Raw genomic sequence first — 12,885 nt, forward strand, 5'->3', positions numbered from 1 at the left:
TTAAAATGTCCTCCTTCTTCAGAGATATCTGTGGAAGGTCCTTCAGTCTGATAATGTTAGCAGTAATCTCTCTTAATTTTGATTATCTGAAAATGTCTATATTTCTACATCTTCCTTGAATAATATTTTACTTTGACAGAAAATCATGCATTTTCAGTTATTTTTCTTAGCTCTTTTAGAATATCTCTGTTTTGTTAAAATTCTGTCCTCAGTCTAAGAACACTCTTTGTCATGGCATTCTCCTTTTTTTTTCCTTTTCTGGTTTCTTTTAAGATCTTTGCTTTGTCTTCAGTGTTCTGCAGGATCTCTGCATCGTGGTGTAATTTATATGTTAGAATCAAGCTTGGGATTTTGTATGCTTTTTAAATCTGATGATTCATTTATTTTATTTTCTAAGTGTCTTGTCCTATGTTGCTTTCTTTAATTTATGCTGACAATCCCCATAATATTTCCTCATATATCTTTGTAATTTTGAATTGCTCACTAAAGCTTAGTGGACCTTCATATGCCACAGTATCATAACGCATTAATTGAAGGTTAGTTTCTCAATATAAGATTTAATTTTATTTCTGCCAGATAGCACAGGAAAGTTACTATAAGAGATTCAGTTTTTATTTTCATTTACCAGCTTGAAGTTTCCCTAATAACATAAATAGTATCAATTTAGTCACCCAGTTGTGTGAGACAGCAAGCCAGTGGTTATGATTTTTTAAGAGACATTATTTTTTTCCTAGCCAGATCTCAGTTTGAGGTGGGGAAAAAAAACACACAAAAACCTTCTTATCTCATCTTTGTTTATGATTTTTTTCCTAATCTAGTCTGTCATTATTTGAGGATATCAACTATAAGCAGTTAGTTCAGATCCAGCTTTCCAGTTCATGCTGCCCAAGGTTTTTACTGCTGTCCCTGTATTATTTATTTATTTATTTAGCTCTTCCAAGCAAAGCAGCCATGAAGATACTTTGTATGCCATGTGCTTCATTGCTTCCTATTTTCCTAAGACAAATTGCTACAAGTGGGTCGGCTGGTTTACTTTTGTTTTATATTTACTTACTTGGCAGTGCTGTGCAGTATGTGGAATCTTAGTTCCCCAGCCAAAGATGGAACCCTTGGTCCCCACACTGGGAGCTCAGAGTCTTAACCACTGGACTGCCAGGGAAGTCCCTATCCCTGTATTATTAATTAACAGTTAATAACTGTCAATATTTTAGCTTCATTATGACCAAGGTTGACAAATTCATTTGGTATAGTTAAAAACCATTCTGATTTTAAGCAACTTATTTTTTCAATCCTTGGAGATTTCCCTAATTCAATACAAGGTTAATAATGTATTTAAAAGGAAATTTGCTTTATTTTATCCAGAATTCCAATTTTTTTTCTGAATATCTAAGGTGCCACTGCCATAAACTAAATTCTGTTTTTATTTTTTCTTTCTCTAAGACTAATGCTTGTGACCTAAGAGGATTTCAAATTCTAATCATGAAAATGCTTCAGGTGGATTGCTTGAATTATGGAGACATGAAAATATTCTTAAAATAAACTTTTATATTTATAAAATATTTAAAGCCCTGTAGATTCATAAAACTAATTGTTTCATACATTAAATACAGGAACAAATTCTGATTTTCAATTTACGCTTTTTTTCTAAACATCAAAAAATGAGAGATTAGGGAGGGTTGAGTCAACCTGGTTTCTGTACATATTTTCACATCTCCCTTGTGCTGCTGTGTATTTATTCAGGTTCAGGAGAAATTAGTCAAAATCATAATTGTCATCAGTCTAAATCACAAATAAAAAATTCACCATTAACTTCCAAAGGAACAATTTTTGGAGTTTAAGAATAAATCTTGGATTTAAGAAATAGACTTCTGGAGTAATTAGAGTTGTAAAACATATCTTCTACACTTAGGAACTTGGGATCTCTTTAGGGAGACCCTGTTAGACTAAAAGTGTAAATAGCAAATAGCAAAATGGAAAACTTTTTGAGAGTGACTATACCATTTTACATTTCCACCACTAGCATGTGAGTGTTGCAATTGTTCTGTGTTCTTGCCAGGAATTAGCATTATAAGAATTTTAGCCATTTTTAATTTCAATTTTAATTTTTACATCCTAATAAATATGTACCTAATAAGTATGTAGTGGTATCTCTTCATGGTTCTGATTTGAATTTTCCTAATGATTAATAATGATGAACATATTTTCATGCATTTATTTTTGATCCACATATTCTCTTTTTTAAAATATCTGTTCAAATCTTTTGCCTATTTTTTACTTGGACTGTTTGCTTTCTCATCGTTGAGTCTTGAGAGTTTTAAAATATACATATATATATATATATATATATATATATATATTCTGGATACAAGTCTTTTGTAAGACATGTAGATTGCATATGTTTTCTCCTATCTGTAGTCTGTCTTTTCACCCCATTAGCAGTGTGTTTGGCAGAGCAAAAGTTTTAATTTTAATGAAGTCCAATTTATCATTAATTTTTTTAGTGAAGTATAGTTGATTTACAATATTGTGTTAATTTCATATGTACAGCAAAGTGATTCAGTTATATACATATATTTTTTTCATTATAGGTTATTACAAGATATTGAATATAGTTCCCTGTGCTATAAATCCTTGTTGTGTATCTATTTTATATATAGTAGTGTGTATCTGTTAATCCCATACTCTTAATTTATCCCTCCCCCCCTTTCCCCTTTGGTAACCATAAGTTTGTTTTCTATGTCTATGAGTCTGTTTCTGTTTCGTAAATAAATTCACTTGTATTTTTAGATTCCACTTATAAGGATATCATATAATATTTGTCTTTCTGTCTGACTTACTTCACTTAATATGATATTCTCTAGGCTTATCCATTTTGCTGCAAATGGCAATATTTCATTCTTTTTTATGGCTGAGTAATTTATACTATATATATGTATATATAGATAAACACACATAAATATCTCTCTATATAAATTATGGATCATGCTTTTCTTGTCATGTCTAAGAATTCTTTGCCTACCCTCAAGTTTCACCTATATTTTCTTCTAAAATTTTTATAGTTTGTTTTACATTTAGACCTATGCTCTGTTTTGAGTTAATATCACATAAGTTGTAAAGTTTAGGTCAGGTTGTTCCCCCTCACCAGTTTTACGGAGACATAATAGAAAAATAACATTGTATAAGTTTAAGGTGTACAGTGTGTTGACTTGATACACTTATATGTTGAAATATGATTACCACTGTAGCATTAGCTCACAGCTCTATTATGTCACATAATTGCCATTTCTTTTTTCGGTTTTTTTTGTTTGCTTTTAAGTTTTTATTGTATATTGGAGTATAGTTGATTAATTAACAACGTTGTGTTAGTTTCAGGTATACAGCAAAGTGATTCAGTTATACATATACATGTATCTATTCTTTTTCAAATTCTTTGCCCATTTAGGTTGTTGCCATTTGCAATGGTTGTTACCATTTTTTGTGGTAAGAACATTTAAGATCTACTCTCTCAGCAACTTTCAAGTATATAATATAGTATTGTTAATTGTAATCACCATGCTGTGCATTAGATTCCCCAGAACTTATTCACCTTATAATTGTAAGTCTGTACTCTCAGTAGGTCAGGTTCGTGCCCACTTCCCCCGCCCCCATTTTTGCACCTTTGCCAAAAATTGGCCATATTTTTTATGTTTCTACTTCTGGATTCTCTCTTCTGTTCTAATGATCTATGTGTCCATCACTTTGCCCGTACCACATTGCCTCAATTATCTTATTGCAACTTTAAAGTAAATCTTAAAATCAGACAGTATGCTTCCTCCAAGTTTATTTTTCTTTAATATTATAAATATGTCATTTCCTGTCTAAACTGATCGACAAAGTTAATATTAACTCCCCCAAAATATCATCAGATAGTTTTGCTGTTGTGGTTATTTGTTTTGTTTCTGTAGTTCCTGTGTTAGTGAGAGGGGTGTTGATGGCAATATAATTTAAAATTACATAGAAGTTCTCATGAAAAAAAACATGGGAGGGCTTCCCTGGTGGCGCAGCGGTTGAGAGTCTTCCTGCCGATGCAGGGGACACAGGTTCATGCCCCTGTCCGGGAAGATCCCACATGCCGCGGAGTGCCTGGGCCCGTGAGCCATGGCCGCTGAGCCTGCGCGTCCGGAGCCTGTGCTCTGCAATGGGAGAGGCCACAACAGTGAGAGAGGCCCGGGTACCGCAAAAAAAAAAAAAAAAAAAAAAAAAACATGGGAAGAGAATAAGCAACATTTTGAGAAAGAAATGTAACAGGAGTAGAATAGAACTACAAGCTATTAAAATGTATTATAAAATTATATTAAGGAAAATAGTTTGTTACTGGAGAAGGTATTGGCTGACCTAGTAACAAAATATAGTACAGAGCTATGCTATAAACATCAAAACATGTGGGAATTAGAATGTAGTATAGAGATTGCATCTCAAATCAGTAGGAAACAAAGGGATTGTTGAGTAAATAGGCAACTGGCTAATCATTTGGAAAAACGATAATGTTATATTACCACTTTAATAGCATCACCAAAATAAATCCAGGTAGATCAATGTTTTGCATACAAAATACAAAACCATAAAGTTACTTGAAGAGCTTTTATTTGAGTATCACCGTTGAGTACAACTTTTAAATTATATTGTGGCAAAACCAAAACAGAACAAAAACCCAGCATCAGAAACAAGTACTAAAGAATAGAATTAGAAAAGTAATTGCACATATTGAGTGGCATAGGACTAGCTACCTTAACACTTTGTATTTGTTTCTCATTGCTGTTGTAACAGAATGCCACAAACTTAGTGGCTTAAAAAGAACAAAAATGATTTATCTTACAAAGACAGAGACACACAGAGAGAATGACACGTGATGACGAAGGCAGAGTTTGGAACTATGCAGCTGCAAGCCCAGGGATACCAAATATTACTTGGAAACACCAGAAGCTGGGAATAGGCAAGGAAGGATTCCCCTTCAGGTTTCAGAGGGAGGATGGCCCTGAAACACCTTGATTTGGGACTTTTAGCCTCCAGAACTGTGAGAGTAGAAATTTCTGTTGTTTTCAGCCACTCAGTTTGTGATACTTTGTTATAGCAGCCCTAGGAAATGAATACACTCTTCATGTGGTTGGAAAGGGTTTCATTATAGGGTCGTTTTCAAATGATTTGGGTGAAAAAAGTCTAGTCCCTTTTATCTGTAGTGTAGTCACACATATGGTAAAATATAGCAAAAAAGAGTATAATATTTAAACATTTTTTTCAGGAAATTGCCTCTACCGTTGAATGTAGTTTTGACATTGAAGCTTATAAACGAACCCCACAGAGTGATTCTGTACTAGCATGTAGAAGCATACATTACTGATGCCTGTTGCCATTTATTTCCTTGTGTTTACAGGAAAAAAAAAATTCTAAAGCAATTTATTTTCATGGCATTTTTTCACGTAAGTTGGCTTTATGAGTAGATTAAATTTCTTTGGACCTGTGAGCAGGAATTATTAATTCTAGCCTTTCTATTTCTAGATGAACATTATTCTTCCATTAGCAAAAAAAAAAAAGAAATTATGACACCTAGGTATAAAAACAAATGATTTCACAGCTCTGTCTGCAGCTTGTGCTAATCTAAGTTGGCTCAGACAGGTAAATATTTAATACAGTGTCATGGTCTTACTAATACTAATGATAAATTCTACATCTTATACTTTAAGCCTGTTTCTTGTTCTTTCCTTGACTATAGAGAAGAATATCCAGTCATCCCAGAGCAGGCTTTTTACGTAGTGGTCAAACAGTAAATATTTAGTAAACTGAAAATAGTGCATCCCATCTTTGAATATCACATCTACCTACTTCAATGTGTCGACACAGTTCCAAATATTATACATCTTTTTAAAAATAAAACAAAACAGCATTATTTAACAAAATAGATTCATAACTATACCAGTGTTTTATATTTTTCCTCTCACTTTTACAAAGAAAAAGCTACTCCTTATGCTGATTATATTCAATTTGGCACCAAAGATCTGCTCTCTACGTTTTTCTGCTCTGCTCTGGGTCCAGGTTGCTGACCCCTGGCTGCATCACCCAGACCCCTTTGTGACTGATTTGCTATGTGATTTGGCCAAGGGGAAGCAGTACCACAGGCCATCAGAGGGCAGGAGGAAAGGGAGATTGAGTAGTACATGCTTGGGACTTCCCTGGTGGTCCAGTGGTAAAGAATCAATGTAGGGGACGAAGGTTCGATCCTTAGGGAAGTAAGATCCCACATGCTGCAGGGCAACTAAGCCCGTGCGCCACAACTACTGAGCTCGCGTGCCTCAGCTAGAGAGGCCACGTGACACAAACTGCAGAGCCCACGTGCCCTGGAGATTGTGTGCCACAGTTAGAGAAGATAAAAACCTGCACGCCACAACTAGAGAGAAGCCCACGTGCTGTAACAAAAGATTCTGCTGCATGCCTCAACGAAGATCCTGTGTGCTGCAACTAAGACCCCATGCAGCCAAAAAAAAAAAAAAAAAAAAAAAAAAAAGAAGAGTAGTACACGCTCTACTTCCTCCTTGCTTTGACACCTTCATTTGGTAGCTGTTGAATTCCTAAATGACTGTAACTCCCATAGGGAGACCCCTCCTCCAGGGTCTTCATGGTACAATTTCTGATGGCTACTATTGACTAGAACTGATTAGAGACTGCACCATTTCTATAGTCATGCACTCACGAGACCCCACAGGAGTCCCCACGAGTAACCACAATTAAGAAGTGACTTCTAGGGCTTCCCTGGTGGCGCAGTGGTTGAGTCCGCCTGCCGGTGCAGGGGATGTGGGTTCGTGCCCCGGTCCGGGAGGATCCCACGTGCCGTGGAGCGGCTGGGCCCGTGGGCCATGGCTGCTGGGCCTGTGCGTCCGGAGCCTGTGCTCCGCAACGGGAAAAATAGCTACCTAATATATCAAACCTTTTAGATTTTTCATTTTATATATAACATTTTCATAATCAGCCTGAGTAAAAAACTAGGATGTTTTGAAGATGAAGAATTTTACTCGGCTTCCACAGAATCTTTTTTGTTAATATTCCAGTCTGGTGGGTCATAGTCAATTTTTCTACTGATATAAAATGTTCAAAGTTTACTGACTGGTTTTATTTTTTTAACTGTGGGATGTTAAATTGGCCTTGTTTGTGGATTTTAGATCTAGAATATTCTTTCTACGATTGACTTAACATGCCCTTACTGACTCATCAGATCCAAGTATTTTATTTTTAGACCACCGTAAGGTGAAGCCATTCCCTAGAGAACATTGCATCTCTCAGGTTTCCCAAGACTCTGCTGAAGGTACTGGTTTCTGTTCCTACTAAGATGATAGTGGACAAGTCATCATTAGGATAAGAGAGTTAATCTTCCTCTGAGATCCACATTGTCTTGGAGGCATCCAGTAAACCTCTTGAACTGTGGTAGATTTGCTACCCGACTTTTCAGTAATGCAGAGTACAGACTGGCTGTTGTCTGCCTCTTTGTACCGAGGAACAAATAACCCCAAACCTTCACCAGTGTTGCTGGTAGGAAGAACTTTCATAAGATGTTTCCTTTCTTTTCTTCTCTCCAACAACATGTCTCCAGTCTCCTAGGGGGGTTTTGGCACAATTTCCTATCTTTAGGCCACTTACAATAAATGACCATGAAATCTTCCTGTTTCTGGTTTACTATTGAATTAAAATTCTTAGCACAGTATTTTTATGTGATATTTATATTATATTCATAAATATTAGATAAATGGAATAATAATTAAATGAATATATGTAGTGCTGTATAATGTTCATTTTAGTCCATTGCCCCTTAGGAAATTAAAAAAAAAAATCAAGTAATCAAACAGAATATGCCTCTTAACTATTAGAGGAGTCTATGTAATGCTTATACAAAAGTGTTTTGTTTTATGAGTCCCAAATTTCATAAACATGAAGGAAAGATAGTAAAGTAATATAAATAGCATTAAATATCTTCTTTCTAGGCCTTTATTTTTTAAGGCACACGAATAACTTAAAATGCACTCATTTCAAAAAGCTACTTTACGTAATTTGATATAATTATTTTTAATGTAAGTTCCTTGAGGGCAGTAGTTATTTCTGATTCATTTTACTTATTCCCTCTTCATAATATAGTGTCTTGTAAAGAGTAGGCAATTGTCAGTTGAATGAAATAAAATTAAGTATAATTGTTATTGTTGATACTCTTATTATTTATAAACAATACTTCACATTTATGGTCACTTTTTTTCAAAGCACTTTTGCATAGATTATCTCATATGATGCATTGATCAATTGATTCATTCAAAAAATAATTACAGAATTACAATTACACAGTTAAAACAAGCTTAGAGTGCAGAATAGAAGATGGACACACAGGTTATTATAATACTGCATGGTGTCGGCTGGGGCAAATGACAAGAAGATAAAATCAAGTCTCAGGATACAGGAAATCCTCCTGAGTGAAGGGGCACCAAAAGCTGAGTAGGAGTTAGCTTGAGAAAGAGGAATGGGAAAGTGGAGGTGAGCAAATGAAAAAGAAGTAGCATATGTAAGGGCTTTTAACAAGATAAGCTACTGTGGGAACTGCAATAGGTTTTCTGTATGTCAGTGTCTATTTTTAAAGTGGGAATAATAATAGTACTTTCTAATTATAGTAATAGTTTCTAATTATAGTAATAGTGAGGATTAAAAGAGTTTATATATGGAACGGGGCTTCCTTTAAGTGTTTGTTAAAAATCAATTGATCAATCAATCAGTGAATGTTTGCCTGGATTTTAGGATATGAAAGGAGACAGTTACAAGATAATCAGTTGCCAGATAATAATAGAGTGAGCCAGTAGAGCTATTATTGGTTAGAGCTATGAGTGAGGAAATGGGATAGGAAAACATCAATACATTTGATAGGTATTCTGGAGATAGAGATGATGGAGTTTGTTAACAGAATGCTTATATAGAGTGAGGAGTAGGGAGAAATGAGAATGACTTACAGATTTTGACTTGGGCAACGCAAAAGAAAATGCTAATCACAAAGCCCTTTATGACCATTTCGTATTCGTCTCTCCAGATTTTTTTGTATGCTAAATCAATATTTGTTTGATTTTTTCCCCCTCCCTAGAGCTTTTACACATGCAGTTTCCCATCCTTATATTCTCTCTTGCTCTTTATTTTTTACCTAATTTCAATTTACCTTTCATATCTCAGCCTATTTATTACTTCCTCAAAGAGAGCTGCCAGACTCATCTTTCTTTCAGTTACAGTCTCTTTTATAGGACATTGGATAACTATAATCATTTATATAGTGTTTATTATATTAGGAGTTGCCTTCCCTTCTAGATTGTAAATTACACGGGGGCAGAGGACATGTTGTTGAAATACTATCATCACTGTGTCACTGGTGTCTAGCACCATGCTTGGCAATAGCATGTACTAGTAAATATGCTTACTAACTGATTACCTGTGATAGAGAAGATAGCAAGAAGGGAGTATAGATGGAAGTTGAAAAATTCAGATTTGGATCTACAAATAGCATATATAATTAAGATAGGAAATCTTCACTTTGTATGATACTGTATCAACTGAAAGTCATGCATATAGGAAACATGTCCTTGGTAACATGGACATGGTTCCATGGTAACCATGCAAAGTGCAGACATGGTTCTAATACGTACGTGTTTCAGTTAACATGGTACCGTGAAAAGCAAAGACTGCCTGTAGTTTATTTTGTAATAAAAGACATGGGTGTGGATAAGGTTGTCTGAGGAGAATGTGCAAAGTGAAAGCTATCTATCTATCATCTATTTATCTGTCTGCCACCGTATTCAATAAGAAGATCAAAGGGGAGAGGGAGGTAGATCAAGGAGAAGAAGGAAGAGTAGAGAGATCAGGATTTTTTTTTCATGAAAGTCAAAGGAAAAAAAGGTTTATTAGGTAATCCCAGTTTGGAAAGAAACTGGATATATGAGTGGCAGTTAGATTTCAGTGTGTGGGTGGGAAGTAAATGGAAGAAGAGGAAATAAAGAGTGAGTAAATAACTCAAGAAGCTGGATTGTTAGGAAAAGAAGAGAGGATGATCTCTGAAGGACAACGTTTTTTAGGAACATTTGTGCGTTGGTTTATTTTTGTTAAAGATTAATGAGAATCGAAAGTATTTAAATGAGTATTCACTTCCTTAAGAAGGAAGGAGATGGTGAAATTAAGAGGATTGTCCTAAAAAGAAATGAGCTTTCAAGCCATTGTAAGACATGGAAGAAACTTAAATGCATATTACTAAGTGAAAGTAACCAATCTAGAAAGGCTACCTACTGTAAAATTCCAAATATATTTCATTCTGGAAAAGGCAAAATTATAGAAACAGTAAAAAGATTGGTGCTTGCCAAGGATTGGGGAAAGGGAGAGATGAGTAAGCACAGCATGGAGGATTTTTAGGGCGGTGAAACTACTCTAAATAATAATATAATAGTGGGCACATATCATTATACATTTGTCAAAACTCATAGAATGTGCAACATCAAGAGTAAACCTTAATGTAAACTATGGACTTTGGATGATAATTATGTCATTGTTGGTTCCTCAGTGATAGCAAAGGTACTACTGTGGCACAGGCGTTGATAGTGGGGTAGGCTGCCTGAGTGCGGGGGCAGAGGGCATATGGGAAATACACCCATACTTTGTACTTTCTGCTCAATTTTGCTGTGAACCCAAAATTTCTCTAAAAAATAAACTCTATTTTTAAAAATGAATAGAATGAAGCTATAAAATAGAGGAGGAAATCGGCAGTCTCAGGTCACTGAAGAAGTAGCCAATGAGGAGATTCAGAGTGCAGGTAATTTTTGGTAAGACTAAGGTCATCTTTCCCACTATATCAGTTAAAAATGAGGGAACAGATGAGTTATGATGTAAGTAATTGTATAGTTGCAAAATGTTTATAAAAACAAAATATTGGGAATTCCCTAGCGGTCTAGCAGTTAAGACTCCATGCTTCCACTGCAGGGGGCACAGGTTCGATCCCTGGTCAGGGAACTAAGACCCCACAAGCCAAGCAGTGCACCCCCGCCCTCAAAAAAAAGACGAAGCATTGGGGATTTCCACTTCTCTATTAAAGAAGAGACAAAAATGAGGAATAAAGGGGTTGAGTATTTAAGAAGAGTGGACGTATTTTGGAAATACCACTGTGGACAATTCCCTATCCAGGAAATTGAGGGATTATTAGACAGTCTTGGAGTCCAGCTGAAGTTCGAGGACATGGATTTATAGTAGCACCAATGTGTGAATGTATATTATTTTTTTCCATTAGGACTCCAGTCCCAGCTAAGGAAGAAAGAAAGGTAATAGCTGTATTAATCCGCAGCTGGCGATTTAACATTTAGTATGGACAGTGGATTCAGAGGACAAGGGAACTGAGGACAGTTTCAAAATATTGAAGAGATGGATCTGAGGGAGATCTAAAGAAGAGAATTAAAAGTAAAGACTGATAGAAAGGGAGAGAAAAGAGGAATCATGAAACTTATTTGTCTTGCTGCTGTGACATCCCCAAAAATCCAAATTTTTTTTTCCTTGAAACAGCCCTATGATATAGGCAGAAATAACATAATGACTATCATCCTGAGGAAGAAACTGAAGAACAAAGATATAATTTGCCACAAACCTCATATGATCTCTGCTTGACCTGTAAGTGTTATACTCAGGACTGAGCCCCAAAGCTTCCACCTCCAGGCCTTAGACTTTCTGTTTCCCCAAATTGAATCTCTAGCAACAATTTATGAGCTTACACTCATCTGACATAAAGCAGGTATGTTTCTCACTCTTTTCTGGAGCCTTGTAAGTGTCACCGTCATCTTTCAGATAATTATCTGTGCACTGATAGTGATAACTTACTCTTTGCAGGGCATGACGCTGTACATTCAATTCTAGCAACATTTCCTTCATTCTTTAGGTAATAGTACACATTCACAATGTCAGATTATTCTAAAGAATGGAATTTTCATGAAGAAGAGTTTAAAATGTTGTAATTAGTTGTATGCTAGATTCCTAATTTCAAGTGTGTCTCTGTAAAGCCTTTAAATAGAGAACTCAGTATATGAGAAAAATATACTTGAGGGCTGACTTCACATCTAGGAAACCATGAGGATGAAAGACAGGCAGGAGTGGGAGCTAACAGGAGGAAGGAATGAGGAACAGTAAGGGGTAGGTGGTGTCCTTGAAACTAGATCTGCATTGTTTGGTTAGAGGAGGAAACCAAAAATATCTAGTAGGTGTAATGGCTCAGTAAGGAACAAAGAGTACATTCTATCACCTTAGGCTTCCCTGGAGATAGAATAATGAAGTTCTCTTTTTAATGTGGCAAAGTGGGTTGGTCATTGACCTTATTAGAGGATTTAAAGTCTGAGTTTAAAAGTTGAGTGGTACATGTAAAAGTAATATTTCAATTTATATCATTTATGGCCAGACTTCTCAAACTTAAAAATTAATAGTTAATTTGCATCTAGGCATTATACTCTTGCTGTATTTACTTGTATATATTCAGGTCTACAGACTTTAACTAATTTTGAGAATAATAATAACCAAAGAGTTCAAATTGTATTACAAGGCAGCATTTGCCAAGACTCAGCCCAATACGGGGAACTAACAGTGTTGCAGATAAAAATCTACACTGCAAAAATTCTTTTAAAATATTCATTGAAGATTATATGTTACACAGTTTGCTTTCATAAAATGCTAATTGATCTTGGACAATAGTCAAAAAAATAAAAAAAAGGGATGACTGTGATTTTAAGTGATTAATAATTTGGGAAAACTGAAATAAATGGAATTAAGCAAGATACTCTACTACAGGATTGCAAATTCTTCAGTAAGTTAAATATA

This window comes from Lipotes vexillifer, unplaced genomic scaffold (assembly GCF_000442215.2).
Source record: "Lipotes vexillifer unplaced genomic scaffold, Lipotes_vexillifer_v1.1 scaffold460, whole genome shotgun sequence".
Lineage (NCBI taxonomy): Eukaryota > Metazoa > Chordata > Mammalia > Artiodactyla > Lipotidae > Lipotes > Lipotes vexillifer.